Raw genomic sequence first — 26,236 nt, 5'->3', positions numbered from 1 at the left:
GGCCTGCTGTGGGTTCCTGAGAAGGAGTCAGTTTGGGAGGAAGGAAGCCGGTGGTGGTGTGATCTGATTTATCTGTTATGGAGAGTCAGCCCTGGTGGGAGGTGTGTGGACAGGCCTGGGCCTGGCCTGGAGTTGGCAGGTCCTTGGGTGAGCCCAGCTGGGCCAGGATGAGCCCCTCGGGCCCCCTTCCCATCCTTCCTACAGAGGCTTAGTGTGGGGTGAGAACAAAAGAAGGGGAGATGGAGGGAGGTGACCTCCACGGGGCTTCTCCGGCTCTTTTCTGGCTGGCTGTCACACCCACTGAATCCTTTCCCGTCACCTTCCTGCCACAGCCCTCCTCCCTCACACACTGGCTCACTTGCCCTAGGGATTTCCCTGGGAAATGCTTTCGTTTCAGTTTACCCCTCATCTCCAGGCTGGCTCGGTTCTCAGCACCCTGTGAGTCACGGGGGGTGGGGGTGGAGGGCCAAGGGAGACCGACAACCTGTCTTGTCGTCCCCTAAAGGGCATTTTAGTGAGGAAAACAAGGCCTCACCAAAGAAAGATACAGAACAAACACCTCGAAATCAAAGCAGCCAGTCCAAAGCCCTTCCTTCTGGTGCCAGCGCTCTGTGAGAAGGTTCAAAAGAGCGGCCCTGGCTCCTGAGGCAGCCACTGGGAGCAGGCAGGGGCCTCCCCTTCCCGTCCTTGTTCCTTCAAAGGGGCCAGGCCCAGGGCCTATGGCTGTGGCGAGAAGCAGGGCCCCACACCAGGCAGGCCATGGTGAAGAGTGCAGGGGCTGGAGGGCGGCGGCCTTGGGTTGAACTTCAGCCTCCATCGCTTACCAGCAGTGTGACCTGGGCAAGTTGCATGCTGTCTGAGCCTCAGTTTCCTCATCTACAAAACGGGGGGATCTCCTCCTGGGGTGGTGCGGGGGATAGCATGGAAAACATGGGCAAGGCTTCAAGCTCGGGGACCTGCTCATTGAGAGCTTTCCATGAATGCTCATTTTCTCTTTTGTGCGTCCCAGTTTCCTCCCCTAAAAGTGAGGAATACTGGGGCTGACCCCGTGGGCAAGTGGTTAAATTCACACGCTGCACTTTGGCAGCCTGGGGTTCACCGGTTCAGATCCTGGGCACGGACCTACGCACCGCTCATCAGGCCATGCTGAGGTGGCATCCCACATAGAGGAACTAGAATGACTTACAGATAGCATATGCAGCTATGTACTGTGGCTTTGGGGAGAAAAAAAAGAGGAAGATTGGCAACAGATGTTAGCTCGGAGCCAACCTTCCTCACCAAAAGAAAAAAAAAGTATACTAAAAAACAAAAGATGGAAATAACAAAAACCAATGATGAATACCAACCTCATACAACTGCAAATCATACATACAACTGCACTTGGTACTTATTAAATGCCTGCTGTGTGCCAGGCACTTGACTCACATGCTGTTCAGCATTATCACCTGGGCATGGTGGCTCTTCTCATTTGACAGGTGAGGAACTTGAGGCTCAGAGAGGTCAGGCAACTTACCCCAGGTCACACAGCTAGGAGGTGGTGCAGCAAGGACGTGCCCCAAGTCTTCCTGCTCCAAAGCAGATGTCCCTTCCGGGGGAGGCTGCCTCCCTGTTGTGAGGATGAAGTGGGCTAGTGGGTGAGCTAGTTCCTACCACAAGGCATGGCACTTGGGGTTGGGGGGTGTCTGGAAACATTAGTCTCCTTATTCCCACAGTCCCGACACATCAAGGCCCAGATATTTTATTTTTTTTGTCTGTGTGAGGAAGATCGGCCCTGAGCTAACATCTGTTGCCTATCTTCCTCTATTTTGTATGTGGGATGCCACCACAGCGTGGCTTGAAGAGCAGTGTGTAGGTCTGTGCCTGGGATCCAAACCTGCAAACCCTGGGCTGCCAAAGGGGAACATGTGAACTTAACCACTATGCCACAAGGAGGCCCAGATATTTTATGTTTCCATTCATCTGACTGTTTGAGTCTTAATTTTTACCCCCAAACTTTTTTTAGTTATTAAGGAATAAAACTTTGGGGCCGGCCCTGTGGCCGAGTGGTTAAGTTTGCACGCTCTGCTGCAGGCAGCCCAGTGTTTCGTCAGTTCGAATCCCGGGCGCGGACATGGCACTGCTCAGCAAGCCACGCTGAGGCGGCATCCCACATGCCACAACTAGAAGGACCCACAACGAAGAATACACAACTATGTACCGGGGGGCTTTGGGGAGAAAAAGGAAAAAATAAAATCTTTCAAAAAAAAAAAGGAATAAAACTTTACTAGCATCACGCAGCAGCTCCATCGGAAATGCATACATGTATGTATTCGCCAAAAGACATACACTAGAATGTTCTTTTTTTTTTTTTTCCAAGCAGTAATGTGCATACATCTCCTTAGAGTAAATTCCAAGAAGTGGGAAGAACACTAGAATGTTCTTAGCAGCACTATTCTCAATAGGCATCAAGAGTGGGATAGGTGCCTAAAGCTTGGTGTTCTCGTACACGGGCCAGGACTTGGCAATAAGAATGAACCAACCGTTGCCACACACAGCAACAGGGAGAAATCTCACAATCAGAATGTTGGGCATAAAAGCAAGACAAGAGAAAACACACTGTATGATTCCATTTATCTAAATTCAAAACCCAGCAAATTAATGGACGTGGCTGCTGTCGGTGGGGGAGTGACTGGGAGAGGGCAAGAGCATCTGGGAATGTTCTGTGTTTTTTGAATTTGGGATGTGGTTACATGAGTGTGTTCACTTTGTGAACATTAATTGGGCTGATGTGCAGTTACAATTTACACATCTTTCTTTATGCTTAAAAATAAAAAGCTTAAAAACGGTCGCGGATATGGCTGAGGTTCTTCCTTGCCCCACCCTCTCTCCTTCCCTCCATCCTCCCCTTGCAGAGGTAGCCAGTTTCCTGAAGCTGGTAGGTAGCTTCCCAAGTAAGTTTTACCCTCTTAATCATTTAGTAGTGCCTAGGTATCTTGAAATTTTAGATGAAAAGTATCCTGCTCCTGGCTTGACTTTGTGTTGGTGGTGGTTTTTATTCAACTTCGAGTTGCTGAGATTAATTCAGTTTTGCTACAGGTATCTCTAGGTCGTTGATTGGCAAGGTTGCTGGAGAGCGCTGTGCCATATCAGTGGACTCAGCCTCCTCGTGGTGGACAGTTGGGTTGTTTCCAACATTTGGCCATTGGGGTCACACTGCACACAGGCTTCTTTCTGTGCAGTGTCCTCCCCCCACCCAGGGCCTTCTTTTCCTCTCTCCTCCTTTGCCTCTTGCTCAGTCAAGTCGCTCCCCCCTCCCCCTGTGGCTCCTGCACTCTGGAACCCTCCCTTCCCCACCTCTTAGCTGCTCCTCCCCACGCTGCTTCCCAATCTTTCTGACTCACAAGCCCCAGGATCTGTGCTGGCTGGAGATGGGGGAGGGCTGGAAGGGGGCAGCCTTCTCCTTTGCCACAAAGGCTCCCATTCCCCAAGATAAATGATGATTTAAACAAAGAAATATTTCATTAAGGGTTGATATCTTAATGAACTGTGCCAGGAACCTTCAAGGCACTCTGCAGACTCCCCCCTTTTTAAGGGGGGCTCCTAGCCCTGGGGAGAGGCTTATCAGCTTACCACATTGCCCTGAGTAGAGGACCGTGCGGTGTGGGGAGCGGTCCTTGGGGGCTGGGGAGGGCAGGGCACCCAGGGCTGGGGGTGGGGCCAGGCTACCCTTCTTGGTGCCAGGCCCTGGGGGATGTTTGCAGGCCCCCCTGTAGCCACTTTTAGGGGCTCCGATTCAGGCCTTGTCCAGGGGGTGGTAGGCAGGGGACTCTGGGCTGATTGGTGGAAAATGAGTCATTAAGGATCAGGAAATGAACAATAACCTGACAAGCAGTGGACAATTTTCCATCAATTAGAACACAGCGTCTAGGGGTCACATGAGACCCCTCCATGGAGGGATTTCCTTACAGGGAGAGAGAGGACACACACAGGGATGGGCCAAGAGGGCAGACCCAACACCGTCCCCTCTCGCATGCTGGCACCCTGCCATTCACTGAGGAGGGGGTGTGCCTGGGGCAAGGACACCATGGAGCGGGCACAGACAAAGAACCCCTTCTCCCTTCGTGTGGTTCATCCTTCAAGAGCTACGTGAGCTCTTGCAGCTACGTGAAGATGCACCTGAGCTACGTCTTCCTCCCTTGTGAAGACGCTTGGATTTACATCCCAATTCTGTTACATTCTAGCCTGAAATCCTGAAGCAAGGGGCTTAATCTTGCTTTCTTCCACTGGGAACAGGGAGAAAGATGAGGGCCTGGCAGAGAGGTGGTGAGGAGTAGTATGAGTCAGTAGGGTTCTTCTCAAACGGGCATTGGGTAGATATGAGCTGCTCCCCTTATTTCTTGATTTACCCAGGCTACTTCCACCTCTTTCCCTCTCCTCTTTAGCACTCATGCTGTTGTTACAATGTGTTGTTGGCTAACTTTTCTTTAATAAGCACCTAGTAACTTTTAACACGTTGTAATTTTCGTTAATTGTTTAGCCATTTATGCCTCATCTCTCAACCAGATAATAGACTCCTGAGGTCAGGGACCCACAAATTTTAGTCATTTTGGGATTTCCTGTTGCACCCAGCGTGGTGTGTTTTGCATAGTAGGTATACAGTAAATGCTTGTTGATTTGATTTGATTAGGATTTGATACTTTAGAGCAAAGTAAAAAAAAAAATAGCCTGACACCTTAGGGCAAGTCAGCTCCCTGCAGGTGTGGTGGGGGATTTAGAACATTCCAGTAAATGTGTCTGCAATGGTTGGAGAGAAAGAGCTGGGGGTCAGGGTGGGGACTTGGATAGAAGATGAGACTAGGCAGCACCCTCCCAACCTCCAGCCATCCCTTTCTCCCAGAGGGCTGTGCTCCCCTTCTTTCCATTGCTCCTCCGTGCTCCCTTTCTGTTGATCCCCCAGGGTGCCTTCAGAACTTGGTGCTTGGCGAGGGAAGCATGCCTTCCCCATGGAACCTTGGAGGCCAGGGTTCGGGGTCTCAGATGCTGGCGCTGGAGGGTGAGGTAGGATGTGGAGGAGGAAGGTCAAAACCAAGGTAGCCTCACACTGGAAACAGCTACCGCCTATTGAGCGCCTACTGTATAGCAGGCACTTTTTATATGTATCTCTGATCCCCACAAGGGTCTTAATGTTTTGTGTTATTTTTTTAAGAGAAGTCAGTAACCCAACTGGCAGAGGCAGTGGATATAGTGGGGCTATAAGGGAAGATCATGGAGAGTCTTTATAAGTCCCTTATTGTGTGTGGCATCTGGTTGGTCCCATGGAGTGGGGCTCACACAGTTTCCTGGGGCTTCCACATACTGGCCCGAGAGTCACATTCCACACTCGCCTGGGCCCCAGGGCCCACCTCCTTCCTGCTTCTCCTGCACTCCTTCTTCTTTCTGGCCTTTTCTCCTCCAGCCCCCTCTGCTTTTGACCCCCGGCCCTGTAGCCCCGGAGATCTCTCTCATGGTTGTTAGGCAGAAGGGAGTCCGTAGAGCCAGGTATCTGAAGACTGGAGAGAGGCTGGATCTTGATGAGAGAGGAACTGACCAGGGATCAGGCAGTGTGTTAAGCATTCTTCACGCGTGACCTCATTTCACCTCCCAACAGCCCTCTGAGGTGGTACACCAGATGCTGTGGTACCCTGCCCTTATGTCCTCACCCTGACCGCTTATGCCCCTGGCACCTGCCTACCTTGCCTGAGGGCTGCCTCTGGGCATTGGAGCCCACTTTGCCACTGTGGGGGGATGAGGCAGAAGTGTGGGAAATTAACCCTCTCCCGGGGAGCCCTCCACTTGTGAGGGATGGGAATTGGTGTATAAATACCCCCACTCCTTCACCCCTCTGGTGGCACAACTGAGGTGTGTGTCTATGTGCACTCCCAGGGGTTCCCCAACAGGACCGAGCCCACCTAGCAGCTGCTTGACAGCACACTTTACTGCCTGCCTTCCCTTCCTTGTTCGACTTCCTCGCTTCTCTACTGCTGTTTCCTTTGCCTCCTAAATCAACCATCTGCACTGGAATAGTGGTCCCAGGGCCTGCTTCTGAGGAACCCAGCCCAAGTCAGGTGGATACCGTTATCATCCTCACTTTACAAATGACAAGAACAACGCCCAAAGAGGTTGGAACTCACACATGGTTCCACAATAACGTAAGCGAGGTGCCTGTGTTCACACCCTGGCTTGGGACACACTGGAGTGTCCATTTCATCGCTCTGCTACATGGCTTCTTGAGGGCCCTGCCCCCAGAACTCTGGTTCAAGGCCATTCCCCCTGGTTCCTTGCCTTGAGAGGTAAGAAGTGAGGAGTCTGCTGGAAGTGGAGAGGGTTTCCAGGCCACCCAGCCCTCCCTGCCCTGCTGTGGGTCGCTGGCTGGCAGTCAGAGCCAGTCCCTGGATCGCAGACAGAAAGAGAAGCGATGAACACCAACAGGGCTGGACATACGATGAAGGGAGAAAAGGGAAAGGCACCTGGAGTGCTGGAAGGAGAGAGCAGTGAGCCAGGGGTCCAAGGAAGGGTGGGCTCAGGCCGAGGAGTCTTTCCAAGACTTTGCTCTATGCAAGGGGCCGTGACCAGACTTCCCTGCACACAGCAGCCCCTGGAAAGCAGGAGGAACCGAGGCAAGAGGTAGGAAAGGGTTCTTGATAGTGAAGTCTGCCCAGCCTCAGGATGTGGAAAGTCCCCTGCTGAGAATCTCAGGAGCAGGGGAGAAACTGGCCTGCCTCTCTCATCGGTGGGGAGGTGGGCACTGTGCATGGGCCAGAGATGACCTGATCCCCCCAAAACAAATGTTACCTGGAGAGAACATCTTAAAATTTTCCACTTACTGGGTTTTCATTGACACCGTTGTCTTAGTTTAGATTCTCCCAGAAGCGAACTCTGAGACAAGGGTTCAAGCACAAGTAGCTTATTTGGGATATGGCTCTGGGAAACACCAGTAGGAGAGTGGGAAAGTGAGGAAGACGGGCAGGAAGCTAATACAGGGAGGGTTATAGGGCACCTTATGCCACCGCTGTGACCAAGAGCGGTGCAATCCTGCTGGGGAACTCCGGAAAATGTATGAGACATGCCTCGAGTTGTCCACACCAGAGGCAAGGAGCTGGGGTGTTTATGCACCCACTCCCTCTTTGTCATTGGTTGAGAGCTGCTTCCAGGCACATTAACTCTCTTTTCCTGAGCTGGAGCCAAGGGTGTTTCCACGGCCAGGAAAGAGCAGGTGTTGGAAGCGAGAAGCCTTCCCCTTTAGAGGTAAGTGCCAAGAGACATGGCGCCCGCCACACCTGCCCTCCTGTTCTCCTTGACTTTTCCTTTCCATGTGCTTCTGTGGGTTCATGTCATCGCCCACTGTCCACTCTTGAATGCTTGGTGTTCTCAAGGCTTCAACCTTGACCCCTTACTCTTCCAAAGCTACATGTCCTCTTGGACACTCTCGTCTACACTGATGGCTCCAGTACTGGTGCGTTTTTGGACCTTGCTCCCACCCCCATGTCACTGAGCCTCCAGTGATGGCATACTCAACATGTCCTAGACGCACATCATCTTCTGTATCCAAAAGCACGCCCCACCTCTGCATCTTCTCCCAGTGGTGGCATCACGTCCCCACCCCCATCACTCTAGAAACTAGGGATCCCCCCTTGATTCTTTCTGTCCCTTCCTTTTACATCCAGTCAGTCACCAAGTCTTGTGGATGTGGCTTCCCAAATAGTACTCAGGGTCATTCCCTCCTCTCCACCCCACTCCAATGGTCTGGACCCTCATCGTCATCTACCTGGGATGTTCCAGCAACCTCTAACTGCCCCCCGATTCCAACCTGATCCCCTCCCCATACCTCCTTCCCGTCCATCCTCCACATTGGTCAAAAAGGTCTATGTAAAATGCCAACCTGAACTTCTCGTGCCTTGCTCAAGATCCATCCCCACAGGGCCAAATTCAGGCACCTTGGCCTGGTGCACAGGACACAAGGTGTCCATTCTTGAACCTCCAGTTCTCTCTGTGGCCACTTCCAGCTCTGCTACTTGGGATCTGCGGCTTGTGCTGTGCTCTTTCCTCTCCAGCCATGCCCTCTGTTTGGAATACCCTCTCTTCTACTTGCTTTCATAGCTGACCCTAAGACCAAGCTTAGGTGACACCTCCTTTTGGAAGTTTTCCTTGAATGCCCTGAGCTGGATTAGACTCTTCTTTTGTCCTCTTAGATCGGTGCAAGTATCAGAAAATTCACTTCAGATGGGCTTAAATAACAATGGGAATTGATTGGCTCGTGCTACTGAAAAACCAAGGGGTAGGGCTGGCTGCAGGTGATGTGTGATCCAGGGGCTCAAGACAGTGCCCTTGGGTTCTCTGCATTGCTAACTCTGCCTTTCCCTGGGCAGGCTTCAGTCTCAGAGTCCTTGAAGGGCATCCCATCACCTTCAGACTTACATCCTGCCCAGTTCATTCCAGTGAACTGCTCCAGCAAACACTGGCTGGTTGGGAGCTGTCTAGGGATTTACTTGGCCCCTCTCCAAACCAACCAGAATGGCCAAGGGCTTAGTGTTCTCCTTCAGGGCTTGGCAAACTATGGCCCACTTGTTTCTGTAATGGCAGAGTTCAGTAGTGGAGGCAGGGACCAGCAAACTTTTTCGGTAAAGGGACAGATAGTAAATATTTTAGGCTTTGTGGGCTGAGGCAAAATTGAGGACATTATGTAGGGACTTATATAACAATATAAGAGAAATATGTGAGAAAACAAATTTCCGCAAAATTTTTATTGATGGGATTACAATTACAATAATAACTACCTATAATTTTTTGTAATACAGGTCTGCTAATGAGAAGAATGGGATTTCCGGCTGGGAGAAGGGTACCGTTTTGCTTGATTGGGGTTTCGAGTTAATGCTCCCTCTTATCAGATTGACAGCAAACGTCCATCTGTTGTAGAAGTCGTTCTTAGCTCACAGACCATACAAAAACAGGCAGGGTTTGGTGTGGGGGCCAGTTTGCTGACCCCTGAACTAAGTCAAATGATTGTAAAGCCAAGGGAAGAGACGGTGGGGAGCTGGAAAAGGAGACAGCCAACCACTGTGATGGCGGAGGTGACGTCAGTAGTCTTTGTCTGTGGGGCTACCTTTGTGATGGGCCGTTCACCAAGGTCAGGCCATGTCTTTCTGTATAAGACAACTTCATGTCCGTTAGACCCCGTACTCCCAACACCATTCCTATAAAGTAGGCAAGGCAAGGGTGATTGTGCCATTTTCACAGAGGGGAAACTGAGGCTCAGAGGTGAGTGACTCCTCGGAGGTCTCACCACAAGACATCTCTGGGACACCTTTGAGGATTCTGAGACATGGCCCTTGGGACGTGTGGATGTGTGCTTTGTTGAGTAATTGAATAATTGTGGTGTCCCCTGGCTGGGGAGCAGAGGCTGGGCCAGTAGGAGATCAGGCTGGTCTGGACGTGGCCAGGGAGGCTGGGTCTCCAGCTGGCTCTGAGACACCCAGCTGTCGACTGGGATGGGCCTGGTCAACACAGGTGCTCAGGAACCCAGTTCTGTTCCAAGACTCTGTGGGCTTAGGCCTATCTCCATTATAACTCCCCATGCAGAACAGGTGACACCAGCTCAGTAGCCCAAACTAGAGAGGAATCAGGCTTCAGGCAAGAATGCCCAGGACCACAGACAAGGAGTCTGACCCCACACCATACTGCCTCCAGCCTCCGGCTCTGGCCCCATTAGGATCCCTGATGAGCACTCGGTCCTGCAGGCCGGGGTAGGGTTTAAACCTTGATGTCGAGATGACCCTGGGGTGGGGGCAGGCTGTGGGCAGCCCTCAGCAGCACTGTCTCAGCCCTCCTCCAGGGCTGACCTGGCCTCAGGCAGGGCTGCCCAAGGTCAGGGAAGGGTTCTGGGGTATGCAGAGACAGCCAGGAGTGAAGGATGGTTGTTGGGTTCCTTTCCAGGATGATGGTATGTAGGTACTGAGTGTGTGTGTGCTGATAGGGACAAACATACACATTTACACATTCCCTGGTCTTACACACGTATTTACACACTCCCATAGTCAGACAGTCACACCCACACCCATCTTCACTACCAGGATCTCATATACACACATTCCCATGGTTTCTCACACTTATTTGCAGCCTCTCAAGCTCACACAACATGTTCATATGCATCAGGATTAGTTTCCTAGGGCTCCTGTAACAACGCACCACACAATGAGTCACTGAAGACAACAGAACTTTATTGTCTCAGTTCTGGAGGCTAGAAGTCCAAAGTCAAGGTCCCTTCTGAGACCCTGTCGGGGAGGACCCTTCCTTGTCTCTTGCTAGGGCCCGATAGCCACACGCGTTACTTGGTTTGTAGATACATCATTCCAATCTCTGGCTCCATCTTCATGTGGACATCTTTTTATTAGGATGCTAGTGATCCTGCATTCGGGGCCACCCTACTCCAGTATGACCTCATCTTTTTTTTTTTTTAAGATTTTATTTTTTCTTTTTCTCCCCAAAGGCCCCAGTACGTGGTTGTGTATTCTAGTTGTGGGTCCTTCTAGTTGTGGCATGTGGGACGCCGCCTCAGCATGGCTTGATGAGCGGTGCCATGTCCACGCCCAGGATTTGAACCGGCAAAACCCTGGGCTGCCGAAGTGGAGTGTGGGAACTTAACCACTCGGCCACAGGGCCGGCCCTCAGTACGATCTCATCGTCTGTGTCTACAATGACCCTATTCCCAACTAAGGTCATATTCTGAGGTGCTGGGGATTAGAACTTCAACATATCTTTTTTGGAGGGGGACGCATTCAACCCGTAGCAATACCTTAAGGCCATAAAAACTCACATGTACATACCATACTCCCATAGTGACACACAGGTATGTACACTCACACATAGTTCACACATTCCCAAGTCACAGAATCACACATATCTGTATATACCTCCAGGATCACACACACACACATACACATGCTCCCATGGTCTCACACACACCCATACCTACACTCACATGTGGCCACATCATCAGATACACACTCCCCCTCAGTCTCACTGTCTTACATACAGCCCTTCCAGGCACCCTCCTTCACACGCCCTCACGCCCCCGCCCCACTCCCACACACCCCCAAGGCCGCACTCAGAGGCCACCCCTCGGGGGTCATGCTCCGAGACCCGGCACATTCGTAGCCTCACACTCTGCTCTACCTCTCACATCCTCTCCCGCCCACACAGTCTCTCCCCTTCTGACTCCTCCTCCATCCAGCACACCGATCCCCAGCCCAGCCCTCAGGGAGGGGAGGCTGCCGGCGGGCACCGGGTGGGTAGCCCCTTGCTGTCTGGAACCAGGTGACCCCATGAGCCTTCTTCTTCGCAGACTCCCACACGTCCCTCTCGGAGCAGACAGACAGACAGACAGACACAGGCACACACTCTCACGCTCACGGGCCCCTCCAGCAGCCCCACGGCAGCGGTCTGTTCCTCATTATGGGCCAATGCGCCTGTTTACTCACCCAGCTGGAGATGGTTAGAGAGTGATAAATAATGAAAGAGAAAACAGGCTTTTCCCCTCTGCGGCTTCTATTTATGTAACATGTGTCACAGCTCACTCACAGACTTTGTTTCGGAGCTGGTTGCAGGAAATCGTTTATTTTTTCCGGACGGTGGCTTGAAGGGTGGGGTGGGGGCCTGGGGTTTGGGTTTCTGGTCTCACACCCATGGGATTTTCGGGATCTGCTCCCAGAGTCCTCTGCCCCTGGTGCCTGTCCTCCCTGTCTCCCCCGACACCCCCAGGGCAGACATCACGGCTCAAGTCTGCCTTCCAATGGGGTTCCCCGACTCCACCGATTTGGAAGGAGTTGGGTCGTTGGGGGCCCCTCCCAGCTGTCTCTGAAACCCCCTAAACAGATGGATTTGTTTCAAGAGCCAGAGAGCTTGAGGCTGGGACTCCCTGAGAGGAGGCAGTGGGACCAGGGGCTTCCTAGGTAGCCTGCACCTGTTGGGGGGAGGGTACAAAAGGGTTCATTCTATAAAATACGAATTAAGGGATCCATACGTGTGTTCACTTAGCACTTTTATGTCCATGGTCTCTCTGAGGCCCCACCACTTTCAGCTGCTGCTTCCCAGATGGGGTCATTGAGGTGCAGAGACCAGGAGGGACTTGCCATGGTCTGTTCCACTGGTTGTGAATAGCCAGGACTTCAAACTCATACATCCCACTGCCCCTCTTCTCCCAGGGGCACCTCCTGTGGAGGAGTTCTGTTGAACGTAACTCATGCTAAGGCCAGTGGGAATAGTTACCAGGGTGTGGGGGCTTGGACTGTTGGGGGTGTGAGCTGGCCGAGATCTGAGACATGCCCCCCTCCCAGTCCTCCCGCGGTCACTGGGGCAGCCATCCTTTGGGGGACGCTCCAGGGAGGGAAGAAGCAGCAGAAAGCTGCCCTGCTCCGCAAACCCCAGTGCAGGAGGTTCTTGGGAAGTTTGAAGGCAACCCGCCCCGCCCCGCCTGAGCCTGTCTCTTTGAATGCCAGGGCAGGGAGCCCCAGTGGTGTCCCAGGCCACCTACTGGGGAAACCCAGGGGTACCAACCCAAGGAATGCAGAGTCCACTGTGGAAAATGGGCCAGGAAGCCCCTGACTCCTGCAGACCGGGGCGGGGTGGGTGGGGTTTACAGGTACCATGGGATCAGTCCTGCCCAGTGGCCTCTGGACCTCAGGGATCTCCTGGCTGGTGGGAGAAGTGGCCACATTCCCCAGACAAGGACTTTAAATAAACACTCTCTGACAAGCCAGAGATCACACAGCGTGGACCCAGTGCAAAAGAGGAAAAGCACAAGGAGGTGGTTTTCAGATTCAGTGGGTGTGAGAATCACAGAGGAGCTTATTAAATGCTGATGCCCAGGCTCGCCCCTGGGTGCCAGTTCCGCGGGTAGGGAGTTTCCAGGAATTGGCATCGCTATTAAGTTCCTGGGAATTCTGAGACGAGTGGTTTCCCAAAGACTTGGAGACGACAGAGCCCTAAGCGGGCCCCAGAAGTTCCCCCTGCCCCTAAGGATGAGAAGGAAGCATTAGGGTTAGGTCGGGGGGAATCTGACTTTTCCTGAAGGGCGGGAATGAAGTGGTCAGAAGAATGATAACACTGGTTTGGCTGGAAGGAAGGGAGAGAGGAAAGGAGGAAGGAAGGAATGGAGGGAGGGAGAAAGGAAAGGAGAGAGGGAGGTAAGGAAGGAAATGAGAGTTTACCAACATCCGTTAGGTGCCAAGCATGGTTATATGACATTTTGATCTGGCTGCTTTGACTTTTTGACATTCATACCCATTTCTGAAACCTAAAACTCTGTCTCTGAAACATTCTATTTCTTGTTCCTACCGAGTAATGCTCATACAGACATACCCGTCTCAGCCTGAGTCAAAACTTTTGTGTTAGCAATAGCCAAGACATGGAAGCCCATCGGCTGATGATTGGATAAAGAAGATGTGGTATAGATATACAATGGAATACTACTCAGCCAGAAAAAACGACAAATTCGTCCCATTTGCAGTAACATGGAAGGACCTAGAGGGAATTATGCTAAGCGAAATAAGCCAGTTTGAGAAAGACAAACACCAGATGATTTCACTCATATGTGGAATATAAACAAGTACTGGGACAAAGAAAACAGTTCAGTGGTCACCAGGGGAAGGGGGGTGGGGGGCACAGGGGGTGAAGGGAAGCACTTATGTGGTGACAGACAAGAAATAATGTACAACTGAAATCTCACGTCGATGTAAACTATTATGAACTCAATAAAAAAAAACTTTCTGTGTCAGCTCAGGTGGTTTGCACATCTTTGAGCTCTTACTGCGTGCCAGGCATTGTTTTAAGTTGCTTTATTTTTACTGCACCGCAACACTGACAAGCAATAATATTCCTATTTGACTGAGGAGGACACCAAGGCTCAGAGAGGTTCAGTAACTTGTCTAAGGCCACCCAGCTATGTAAATTCCGGCAACAGGAAGAGCCAGTGCTCTTGAAGTTGCTCCAGAGAGGAATCTTAGTGAGGAGGTAGAGTAACCGAGTTCAGAACATGATCACAGCCCACTCCCCAGGACTCGCTCCCCCCACCTGTGGAAGGAAAAGATTGGATGCAGAGGCAACCTCTCTGCCACTCCCCCAGCCTCTTGCCTTTGGGACCCTGTGGACTCGCATGAAGCCCACACGGCCTGCACCCGGGTCTCAGACCTCTCTGCCTGAGGGCAAATGCCCAGGACAGGAAGCTGGGCGTCTGGCGTCCTGGGTACTACCTTCCACTTTAGTCCCGGGAGCACTCGTGGCTCTGATGGGGTTCCAGGGAGAGAGGGGCCATGTGAAGGGGCTCAAGGAACACCCTTTCTTGGGTTTGCAGGAGCCTCCTGTATCCCTGTCCCCTTGGCAGGACGGGTATGTCACAAGCAGGAGGGTGGGAGTGTAGGGGGAGGGGCAGGGCTGGCCAGGGCCCACTGCCCTGGATGTTGATTTCAAACACAGAGACCCAGCAGTGTCACGGGGGCCCCGCCCAAACCACGCCCCAGACACTCACCTGCACGCATGCTCTCTGGTGACGCCCCTGTGCCTAGAGCCTCCTTCCTGAGGACCCAGACAAAACTCTGGACAGTGATATGAATAGTAAACATCCTCCTAAACCCCAGGTGCTCTGCACATGTCTCTAAACTTCACACTGATCCTGCAAGGAAGCTTTTATCATACTCGCCCCCCCCCACCACACACACACGCACACACACACTACCTTGTAGATAAGAAAAATGGGACTCAGAAAAGCCAAATGACTGGCTCGAGGCCACACAGCTACTGCATGGCAGAGCTCCCTCTTCGCTGCCTTTCCTGTTTCTCTCCCAGCACCTAGCACCCAGCACCCAGGAGGTGTTCAGGAAGTCAACTGATTACTGTGTATAAGTGGGTTCCTTTCGTCTACACTGTGCAGACCCCAGCTGCCCATTTCTCCAAACCCACCCTGAGCTTGATCTCCCAGACTCAGAAAATCACAGACCCCTCTGCTTGCTCCACAGCCAGAACTAGTGCCAGCCTGAATTCATTGGACTCCAGCCTCAGTTTCCCCTCTGCCTCTCAGGCTCACACACCTGAGCAAGGTTCCCCCTGTTTGAGGAGAGGAAGAGCCCCGCCTGGGCTCCTGCCCCAGGCCTGACCCTCACTCTAGAAGCCTCTGGGGTGCAGCCACCTCCATCCTCCCATCTTCCTCCGAAACGTCAGGCCCAGCACTGCCCCCCTGCAGCCCTCTCTCCCCACGGCCCCCTGGGAGCCCAGGCTTTGCTTGAGGGCAGCGAGTGAAGCCGGCTGTAACAGAGAAACCTCAGGCTCCTCTTTAGAAGTCCCCGGAGGAGGCAGATCTGAGGAAGGGCTGCCGAGAAGGCGCCTGCAGCAATGTCAGCTCGAGAACAACCCGGCTGACAGGATGCTGAGCGGGGGATTAAGGTCGGGATCAGGGAAGCCGGGAAGTGAAGGCTGGCTCCCCGCTCCCCTCGCTGCCTCCGCAGACTCCTCCTCGGCTGGTTTGTCTTCTTGTTTGTTCTCTCTCCGGGAAAGTGGGCGGGAAGGGAAGTGGGCAGGGGTGAGGCAGGGAGGTGGGGGGAAGGACAGGGGAGAAGTGGAGAAGGGTAGGCAGCGGGTGGAGGCTGGTGGAGAGGAAAGGATGCCAGGCCTCCTCTGGTTCTCAGGGCTCAGCCCGGCGCAGGCAGAGACATGGGGGCCCTCCCCTGGGACCCTTCCCCAGGGACTGTCCTCAGTTGGTCAGCCAGCCCCGCTCTGAGTCTTCCCCATGTGCAGAGCCTGTCCTGAGTGTTGGTGGCAGGGCAGTGAGGACAGAGTTGACCAGGCCAATGTGTCAGATGTGCTACACCCTCTAGATAGGGGAGGAGCCTGTTGCCACCTGCTCGCAAATGCAAGATCCCCTGTTTGGGGCAAGGCTATCACCCTGACCTGCCCAGATGGGCTGCTGAATTTCCAGGTCATCCAGTGCAACAGAATTCTAGTGAAACCTCAAACCCTTGCATTGTTGTTGGTGGGGTGATTAAGAGTGTGGCTTCTGGTCTCAGGCTGCCTGGGTTCGAATTCTGACTCTGCCACTGATTTGCGGTGTGACTTTGGCCAAGTCCGCTAACCTCTCTATGCCTCGTTGGGAGAAAGTAGGAGCACCCCCTTATAGGGTTGTTGAGAAGATGGAGTGAACACATGAAAAGTGCTTGGACTAGGGCCTGCCACAGAGGACGTGTGCAATAAGGGTGGTTTGTTCATTATCAGGGGGCAGAGTGGAGGAATAATTGTGGCAACATGAAGTTAATCGCCTGAAGCTTCCTGGAGGAAGGGAATGTGGGCTCTGATTTTGGAGACGGAGACTTGGCAGGGCCGAAGGCGTGAACTGTGGGGAGGGACAGAGCTCCCATCTGCCGGGTGTGTGGGGGCCTGAGAGGGGCAGGGACTTAAAGATGTACCTGGGGAGAGAGGGAAAGGATGCATTTCCCCAGAGCCCCACTCCCAGCCAGTCTTTCTCCAAAGCTCCAGCTCTAACTTGGGGTCACATGACTGCTCTCTTCCAGCCCTGCCAAGGTGAAAAGATGCTGTTTGTCATGGTGACCTTCCCAGAATGGAGCTTATTCCAGAAATCCAAGCACTTCCGAGAGGCTTCCAGTTGTACCTGGGTTCTCTGGACCTGCTGAGGGACGAGGCAGGAGAGAAAGGTGCACAGGCTACAAACCTGGAAGCAGACAGTCCCTGGGGTTGGGTTCCGGCTCTGCCACTGACCAGCTGTGTGACTTGGCACAAGTCAATTAGCCTCTCTGGGCCTCAGTTCCCTGGTCTGTGAAATGAGATTAAGATCCACACAGGAACCAAGGAGGGGTCATTCCTGGCCTCCAGGGCTGTATACTTCAGGATCTGCTCAGCCCGGCTCACCCCACAGCCCCTCCTGGGGGTCCTCAGCCCCTCCTCCCATCTCTGGACACTGTGGTTGCCAGGAGGGGGTGGGGAAGGGTCTGGGTGGGAGTGAGAGCCTGGGATGGTGTACTGGTAATTGAGGCAAGGGTCTGCCAAGTCTGATTTTTGGGCAAGGCACCTGGGCCGGGGGGCTTCATCTCTGCAGAGATGTGAGGGGGGAGCTGCTGGCTGGGGATTTTATCTCTAGGGGACCGGTTTCTGGAGAAGCTAATTTCAAAACCATCTTTTCTTTTACCTGTCAATAAATGTTATGTATATTTGTTGTAGAAAACTTGGGAAATACAAAAAAGACAAAAAAGGAGATAAAGTTCAGCCATAATTCCACCACTGAGAGACAACCATGATAAGATTTGTACTTTTTTAAAGTACACACTCACACATTCACACACTTAGACACTCACACACACTCCTGAACATTCACAAACATATTCACGTTCATATACTCACACATATTCACACATTTACATACACATATGTAACTTTTTATTATAGCATAACATACTTAATGTACAAATATCTCAAAAAATTTAGAAACAGGATCATAGAATCATGAATACATTACCATTTTGTAAACTGTTTTTTTCACTAAACAAAATATTGTGAACTTTTCCCCCAGGTCACTGAATATAATTTGACTTCAGTATAATTTAAAATGACTGTGCAGTGCCATCTTTGGGGTATATGGTAAGGCATGTCATTTTATCAATTCTCAATTGCTGGTCATCCAGATTATTTCTAGATTTTTGCTAGTATAAACAATACTGTGATGAACATCCTTGCAGAGAAATCTCTGAGGGGTAGCTAATTTTGCAATTGTTTGTTAATGTGTCTGTCTGCCCCGAGCCTGGAGTGGGAGCCGGCTCTGCGTCTGATGCACTAGCTTGGCTCCTGGTTCACTGTGGACATCCAGTAATTGTTGAATTGAATTGTATTTCTGGAGCTGATGCTCAGGACTGAAGAACTGGTATGGTGGGCTGATCAGGAAAGAGCCCACCTTTCCTGCTAGAATGCTCAGGGGTCCCCAGTGCCCCTAAGTTGAGCCTGCCACCTTCTCTTAGGGAAAAAACATTCCTAAGCCCAGAGCCACTGGCCTCCCTGGAGGGCTGTCCTAGAGGCTCAGAGAACTGCCTCCCTTTATCTCTTATCTTCCTGGGCAAACCACCCCTGGCCTCCCCCTGCCAGGACCCTCCCGCTTCGTCATCGTACCCCCATCTCTGACTCATTTGAGTTCTTTTGTTGTGTCTTCAGGCTGAAGGCCCAGCCAACAGAGCCCTTTCACCTGCTCACTGCTGCGGGAGCAATGTTGGGGCAGCTCCCGGGCTCCCCATGACAAAGTCCCCTCTGCAGCCCCCGTTTTCGACAGCACAGCCCACTTGGCCCTGGGGAGGTGCCCACACCGCACACCTCCACCCTGCCCCCTGGTCTGCTGCTGCTGCCCATGGCACCCAGGAGCCTTTGTCACTTCCCCTCGGGGGCTCTGGGCGATGCTGTCATTCTTCCTCACACAGATTTGTAGAATCAAGGATTTTGGAGCTGAGACCCAGCTCCCAGTGTTTCAACGGGCCTTTAGAAAAAATGTAAGAGACAAAAACCAAGAGGTAAAACTTACCACTTTAATGTCCCCTCTCAAGCTTCCCTGCTCCCAACCTCTGCAATTTTCTCTTTTTAATTCTTATCTTTTCTTTTCCTCTCCTTTCTCTCCCTCTTCCTTTCTCTCCTTTCTTTCTCTTCTCTCTCTCTCCTCTCTTCTTTCAGCTCTGACACACTCTCCCAGCCTCCTGTCCTCATTTCCCCCCTCTCCCCTTCTTTTTTAAGTTTTTTTTTTTCTTTTAACTTTCAAGGTCATTCCGGACTCCTGACGCCGGCAGTCCCTCGGTGAGACGTGAGCGCCACTGGCGTCCGTGGCCTCTGTTTCCGTGGCAACCCAGTAACCATTAATTTTCAATTAAAGGAGACAAAAAGCTCCATGACAGCTCCAGGTCTGCTGAAGATGTCAAGAATCTGTATTAATATACAGCAAGAGAGCATAATTGTGTGTCCATCTTCCAGAGCAGCGAAAAATGGAGGGATAATTACCAGCTCGAAAGCCACTCTGTAATTTAGTTCTTACTGTCACCACAGCCCTACACATTAGCATAAATTAAAAGCGGAGTTTATTGTTATCAAAGTGCATTGATATCGCCAGACCCGCTTTCTTCCTTTTAACTGTTTGTCGTGGGTGAGTGACTCCCCAACTCTCGCTGGGTCTCCCTGGGGTGGGGAGAAGGGCCCGTGCAGGGGCTGCTGAGGTGCGGATACTCCCTTTGGAAGGTCTTGGCCATTTCTGCCATCCTACCTCCAGGCAGATGGGGACAAAGGTCAGGGCGTTGCCCCTCTGAAGGGGTCTGGGGATGGTGGTGGCGGGGAGGGTGGGGGGCTTGGATACTAACTCACTTTTCATGTGGGGCTGCTTTGTTTTGCCCAAGAGCCCTCCAGCTCTTTTCAGAGGGGGCTGCTGCCCATCTCTGGGTCCCCCTTCAGTGCCTAGTACAGGGCAGAGCAGGTGATGGGCACCGAAAGCCAACCTGTTAAACAAAGGAATGAGTGAGTATCCAGGGGTCTCCTCTCCTGGGGTGGATGTCAGCAGGGGGCCTTCCTGCTTTTCCAGTTCAGGGAGTGGCCAGCTCAGTGTGAAGATGCTGGCCCCCCCCCGCCCCCCCCCCGCAATGTGGCCCCTCTAGATCCCCTGTCTTCTTGTTGCTTGACCATCCACCCCTCCCCTCCTCCTGCCTGGGTCCTGCCACCCTGCACACTCACCTCTGAGTAGTTGGAGCGTCTCAGTGTCTCGCTGCCCGGGTGCCGGTGACAACCACAGAAATCATGAATTTCCGTGAATGGGGGATGCGGGGTTTTCTTGTATTCTATCCAGAGAGAGCTGTCCTTCAGAGGGGAATTTAGTGTAATTACCCTTAAGGGAGCGATCCTTACACAGTCAGTCACAACACTGACCTCCTGGCTGAGATCTGACAGCAAAATTACAGGCTGTGTACTCAACAGAAGGGGCATCCTCCTTTTTGGGGGGGGGGGGGTGGAGGAAGGAGGAGGGAAAGGAGATGCAGAGGCTTTGAAAAGAAAAGTGCAGGCTTCCAGCTGCCAGGCAAGCGAGTTCTCCTTGGCAAGGCATCTGTGCGGCAGGGAGAAGGCGCCCAGAGATCCCCTGGTCCTTCTGCTGGTTCTTGAGGAGGGTCGAGGGGGGCCCTCAGGTCTGTGATCTTAGCCGAAGTTCATCTTCTTGTAGGTAGAGTTTGCAGGGTACTAGGAATTATCTGCTAAACTACTCCGGCACGTTTCCCCAAACATCTCTGTCCCTCGGTCTCTCACGGTGCCTGAAATTGCTCCGTTCCTCATACCTTTGAGTTAACACATCCTTACCCTGTTAACTGCCCCTGGGTTACCTGGCAGGACTAATATGCTGGCCTCTCATGGCAGAACCCTAAGGACACAAGTCAGGCAAGTTTTCACGAGGTAATGGAGGAAGTCTGGAGTGTAGGCAGATCTCCGTGGACTGTGGAGCCTCGAATAGGGCCCCCAATCTCACAGCTGGGAGGGATCCCCAAACTCCTCCCAGAGCAGGGGGCCCCTCTGCTTAATCTCCATCCAAAACTCAGCCACCTCTGCTCACAGGACTCCCATCAGCAGGAGCTCACCAACTCTCAAGAGATCCATTCCACTGCTGCACCGCTCTCGCTACTGGAAAATTCCTCCTGAGAGCAGTGAAAATCTGTTTCCCTGGAATTCCCACCTTCCGTTTGGAGCCCAGGAACAAATCTAAACTTTCCCCAGTGGGACAGCCTTGCAGCTGCATGATGACAATGCTCAGTGATCCAACAGCTTCTTCAATTCTGGGACCTGCTGGGCCCATCACCAGCCAGCTCAGCCTCCCATGGAAGAACCGAAAAGGACTCTGAAAGAATGAGAGAGCCCAAAATACACCTAATGTTTACCGAGCATCTACTGTGTCCCAGGCACAAGCACCCACTGTGCCCCCTTCCATCCTCCCGATCGTCCTGTGAGGGCAGGATATATTATTCCCATTTACTGGAAAGAAAGACCCAGGGAGCAGTAAGTCACTTCACTTGCTCCAGATGACCTGGCAGGCAAGGGGCAGAGCCAGGACCTGAGCCCAGACTCCTGCTCCTGGCTGAGGGCTTTCCTAGAGAATCCAGCTGCCTTTGTCCCCAGACTCCTCAGGTACCACGAGCCCTGTCATTAGTCTGCCTGTCTCCCCATCTCCAAGATGCTTTGCTCCAGAGATGCCTTATCTCCTGTCTACTTGGTAGGGACAAGGAATTCCAGGGGAAGCCCAGCTCAGGTCCTGCTTCCTCCCTGAGAGCCCCCCTGCCCTAATAATTGCTTTAACGACAACATCCGCCATTATTTATGACCACAGGACCATGCTCCAGAGCTTGTGCCATGCGTTTCACACAGGGCATTTCATTCAGTTCCCCAGGTGTTGCCCTGGCTGAGGTTCTGCCTGGACCCCTCTCCCCTCTGAGATCTGCATCTCCTTCAAAGCCACCTGCTCAGTTAGCCCAAACCAGACCATCCATTCCCAATTCCTTGTACCCTGCTCCATTTCTTTCCATAGCTCCCATCACCTTCTGCCTCTTTTTTTTTTTTTTTTCTTTAAGATTTTATTTTTTCTTTTTCTCCCCAAAGTCCCCTGGTACATAGTTGTGTATTTTTTTTTTTTAGTTGTGGGTCCTCCTAGTTGTGGCATGTGGGCCGCCGCCTCAGCATGGCTTGACGAGCGGTGCCATGTCCGCGCCCAGGATCTAAACCAGCGAAACCCTGGGCTGCCGAAGTGGAGCGTGTGAACTCAACCACTCGGCCATGGGGCTGGCCCCCATCACCTTCTAATGTAATATGTAATTTACTCATTATCATGCTCATTGTCTATTTCCCTCCATTTTAGGTTCCAAATGGGCAGAGACTTGGTTTATTTTGTTTACCGTTGTATCCCAAGCACTCAGAACAGTATCTGGTATAAAGCAGGTACTCAATGCCTGTTCGTCAGATGGAAAGAGGAATATTCAAAATCCTTTGAGACAGGCGTGTTATTTTCACAACAGAGAGGAACTAGGGCTCGAGTTATGGGGTAGGTGGCTTGTCCAAGGTCAGAGCCTGCGATACCCAGATTCGAGTCCTCCTTTATTTTGGGCTGCTGAGTATGGGCCATCTGGGGTGGGCCCTGAGCTGGGCCTGTTCTGAACTTTGAGTTGGGGGCGGGGCAGCGGGCTTCCCGGGGGATTTCTGCCTGCAGCCAACCAGCAGCTCCTTCTGGGAGCCCCTCCCTGCCCTCCTGACAGGGTGAGGAGGGCTCCTTCCCCTTCCTGCAGCTCCTTTCCACCCCCGTGTCCTGCCCCAGCCTGGGAGGGGCCTGCAGGTGCAGTCCAGCTCGCTTCTCTCCCCTGACAACTCCGTCCCTGCCTGGGCTGGAGTCCACACCCACAGGCCCTGGGCGCCCCTGGGAGGCCCCCACCCTGGTCTCTGAGTGGCTCCTCTCCCTTAGATGTGAATCCGGGCCCCAGAGTGGCCACACAGAACATACATCTTAAACAAACACTTCTCCTTGCTGTTTATCTCCCTGGCCTTTAAACAAACTCTTTCAAAGGTTTCTGCTGATAGGAGAGATTTACTGAAAACCATTCCTTGCTTAAAAGCCCTGGGTTTACGCTGCCTGGGTGGGGGCAGCGGGGCCTTCAAGCCTGGGGTTTCTCTGCCTCTGGACCACATGTTTATCCTCCAGGCCTTGATAGAGGAGCAACACAGACTAATCTTTATGGAAAAGAACATAAGAAAAGCAGGAAAGGGGAGGGGTGGAGACCGGGGGAGAGGTTTGCTTCTTGTCATTGACTCCAGGAGGCTGTGGCGGGTCTGGCGGGGGAGCGCCCACCCCACGGCAGCCCTAGGGGGCGGGGTGCAGCGCCCAGGAAGGGAAGGGTGCGGCTCCCTTGAACTTTGGACAGAAGGCCCTTGGGCAGGTGAGCCTCTTCTTGGGCCCCCACCCCCAGACAGAGGCCGCCCCCAGACTTGGGCCTCTCCCAGTTGGGGGCCAGGCCGGCAGGGCAGCAGTCACATGACGGTGTTTACTCCTCTATTCAACCCACATTTAGGAAGCACCTAGAGTGTGCCAGGACCTGGGGTACAGAGTTGAGTAATCGTTAACATTTATTTCAACATTTCTGTGGGCCTGGCACTATTCTAAATTGTTTACATGAATTAGCTCATTCAATACAACAGCCCCAGAAGTAGATTCTAGAATTATCCCAGTTTTATAGAGCGGGAGACCAAGGCACAGAGAGATTACTGGGCCACACCCCAGAGGTTATGGTTTAATTGGGATGCAATCTGGGCATCCTAGTCTAAAATGCATCCCAAATGGAAAGCTACTACCACTGGGATTGACAGTCTTTTTTTTATTCTTTTTGAGGAAGATTAGCCCTGAGCTAACATCTGCTACCAATCCTCCTCTTTTTTGCTGAGGAAGACTGGCCCTAAGCTAACAGCCGTGCCCATCTTCCTCTACTTTATACGTGGGACACGTACCACAGCATGGCTTGCCAAGGCCAGCCCCGGGACTGACATTCTTCTTGCCCCCTCCTCGTCCTCCCAATGATACAGTATTTCATCAATTCTAAGGTGCACATGTCTCTGAAATCTGAGATGTGTCTCTCAATCCATTGACAGCAGCATTTCTTTCTTAGTGGAACATAAAACAACGGTGCATCTTACAATCTCCAGTTCGAGGGAATTTAGTCATAGACAAGTAACCTCTGCTACCTGTGGGGCCTGGGCTGGGTGGTTTGCACACATTATCTCATTTAACCCACCTCCCAAAGTTTTGAGATAGGTCACAGGAGCACCTCTGATGAGCAAACTGAGGTGCCAAAAACTTAGTAACTTGGCTAAGAGCACCCAGCTAGTGGGAGGTGGAGGCAAGATTTGAACCCACGATTAAGTGGCCTAATATTTATTGCTGACCCTTGAAAGGGGCTGTATACTTTTCAAGCTGTCTTCACGCTGATTTTGTCCGTTGAGGAAGACTCTGAAATCCAGAGAGGTGAAGTGGCCTGTTGTTCTAAGTTGCACACCTGACTTCTCAACCAAGAATGTGCAAGACCCGCTGGAGTTTCTATCGATTTTGTTTTTTTAAACCTACCCCGGCTTTGCAGACAGAAGCTGCTCCTAAGTGGGGAATGGGGCCGGGGAAGTGGGCCAGGGCAGAGGCCTCTGAGACTGTGGGCGGTCCTGGGGTCCAGGCGCTGAAGGCTGGAGCCAAGGCCTGTCCTGGATCCTGCCAAGGGCAGAGGCCCTGGGCAGGGGCAGATGCCATTGCAAAGACTCCTTGACTTCCTACCGGAGCTTTGTTTGTGACGTGCAGGGCTGTGGCTGCAGGTGGGGAAGGGAGCAGAAGGCAGGTAGGAATTTCCACTCCTTCCTCCCCATCGCTCAGGAGGCTGGAAGCCACTGCCCCTCCTCCATGTTTACCCTGAGTGGGCCACACCCATCAGGATGGCACAGACTGACACCCCCTTTCTCTCCCCACCTGCTCCAGGCCAAATATCTTTCCCTTCACCCTGAAAGCTCTTTTCAGCACCAGGCCCTGAGCTGGGCTGGGCCTCCAGGGAAGAAAGGCAGAGTGTGAAGAGGAGGCTAGGGGTTGGGTGAGGTAAGATGGGAGATGGCAGGTGGTCCAGGCCAGGACAGAGTTATTCGAGTGACTGTCTTGCCCTCGTCACCTTTCTTTTTGTGTTATGTTTTTATATAGTGACATCTAGTTTCTAAAACCTTTCCTCCTCCCCACCAATTCTTGCTCTAAGAGACTTCACTCACACCAAGGTAAACATGACTGATAACAGCATCTACACTGGCCCTTTCAAGAGAGAAGCCCATTTTGGCAATGGCCTCTTTGTTTGTCCATTCATTCTTTGATTACTTGACAATTTCCTTCGGCGTCCCTGGAGACCCTCCATCCCCTCTGAAAGCCTTAGCTGGGACATCTCTGAGCCCTTTGGTGGGCTGCTGTCCAAACTTTGGCCTTTGCCAATAATAACAACCCCCTCTTCTTATACAACTTGTAGGTATATCGGCAGCAACCCAAGCTCTCTTTTTCACTATTCACTGAAAGGAAATGTAATTCATCCTCATGAAAAAAAATTGGGGGACTTTGGCTTAAATGAAAGGGATGGTGCTCTAACAGTGGAATTCCAGGAATCAGCTCATCAGTTTATTCTGGTTTGGCGGAGGGGCTGAACTCCTCAGGGCATTTGGGAAGGAGTCCACCCAGGACATCAGACCTTGGGTGGAATTTCCTAACGGGGCCACTGGCAATCAGAGCTCAGGATTTGTTTCTCTCTCTGTCCTTCTCAGTAGAGAAAGGGCTGACTCTAAGAGAAAGGAGACAATTCTAAGCTCGGAGCTGGAAGAGACCCAAGAAATCATCTAGTCCAGTAGTTTACAGAGGGTAGAGGGGCTTAAAAGTGGTACAACCCTTTAACGAACTTAATTCACACTGAAATCCAAAATATAAAACAGCTAAGAGTTCTCGCTCTCGTTGAAGTGGGGGTGGGGGGCTGGACCCGCATGTTCTGCTCTCCCGATTACCCCCTGAAATGGTCCAAGCTCCCCTATAGAACTCCAAAGCTCGAAGAATGCATCTCAAGTCCACAAGGAGCTAGTTCAGTGATCCATTCTACAGACAAGGAAACTGAGTCAGAGCCTGATGAGGAGATGGTGGTCCTTCGGGTCCTCCACTCTCCCGTGGCCTGTTTGTGGTTCATGTTAATTCCCTGGACTCGTGATGTGTCCTCCTTTCCAGCTCGACCTGCAAAATCCAACCACCCTTCAGGCTCAGCTCAAACGCCACCTCTCGTCGAGCGCTCCCCCATTCTCTCATCCAGTTCTGCCCCCCCCCCCCACCCCGCCCGCTGTTCCTGGGGCTCACTGTGTTTGCACTGCTCTTAGGATCAACTTCTCTCGCATTTCTGTTCATCCAGAGCAGATCTCCCACTGGACCACTGGGCTCTCTGTGGTCAGGGACATCTTTTTTGTCTTAAGCATCCAGCCCGTGAATAGGTGTGCAGGCACAGGGAAGCTGTTGACATGTTTTCTGGGGTGAAGGTGAGACGCTTTGCCCATGGGGCGGGGTGTCTGCCTCCTGGACAGCCCTAGTTCTCATCAGCTCAGCGGGGACAGCGTTGCGTTTGATTAGACGGTTGCTGGGAGACCT

The 26,236-nt window shown here is 52.3% G+C and overlaps 1 long non-coding RNA gene across 1 annotated transcript; it reads right to left on the bottom strand.

Moving 5' to 3' along the window:
- Positions 1-23,735: 23,735 nt before the first annotated feature.
- On the bottom strand, positions 23,736-26,236 carry LOC138919649 (uncharacterized). Its single transcript, XR_011430035.1, has 2 exons — positions 25,952-26,236; positions 23,736-25,831 (listed from the first exon to the last, which is right to left on the bottom strand). It is a non-coding gene; the product is annotated as an uncharacterized lncRNA (long non-coding RNA).

Source organism: Equus caballus, chromosome 20, assembly GCF_041296265.1.
Source record: "Equus caballus isolate H_3958 breed thoroughbred chromosome 20, TB-T2T, whole genome shotgun sequence".
NCBI classification, from domain to species: Eukaryota; Metazoa; Chordata; class Mammalia; order Perissodactyla; family Equidae; genus Equus; species Equus caballus.
Note: the sequence above shows the minus strand (reverse complement) of the source record. Positions and strands in the feature narration are given on the sequence as shown.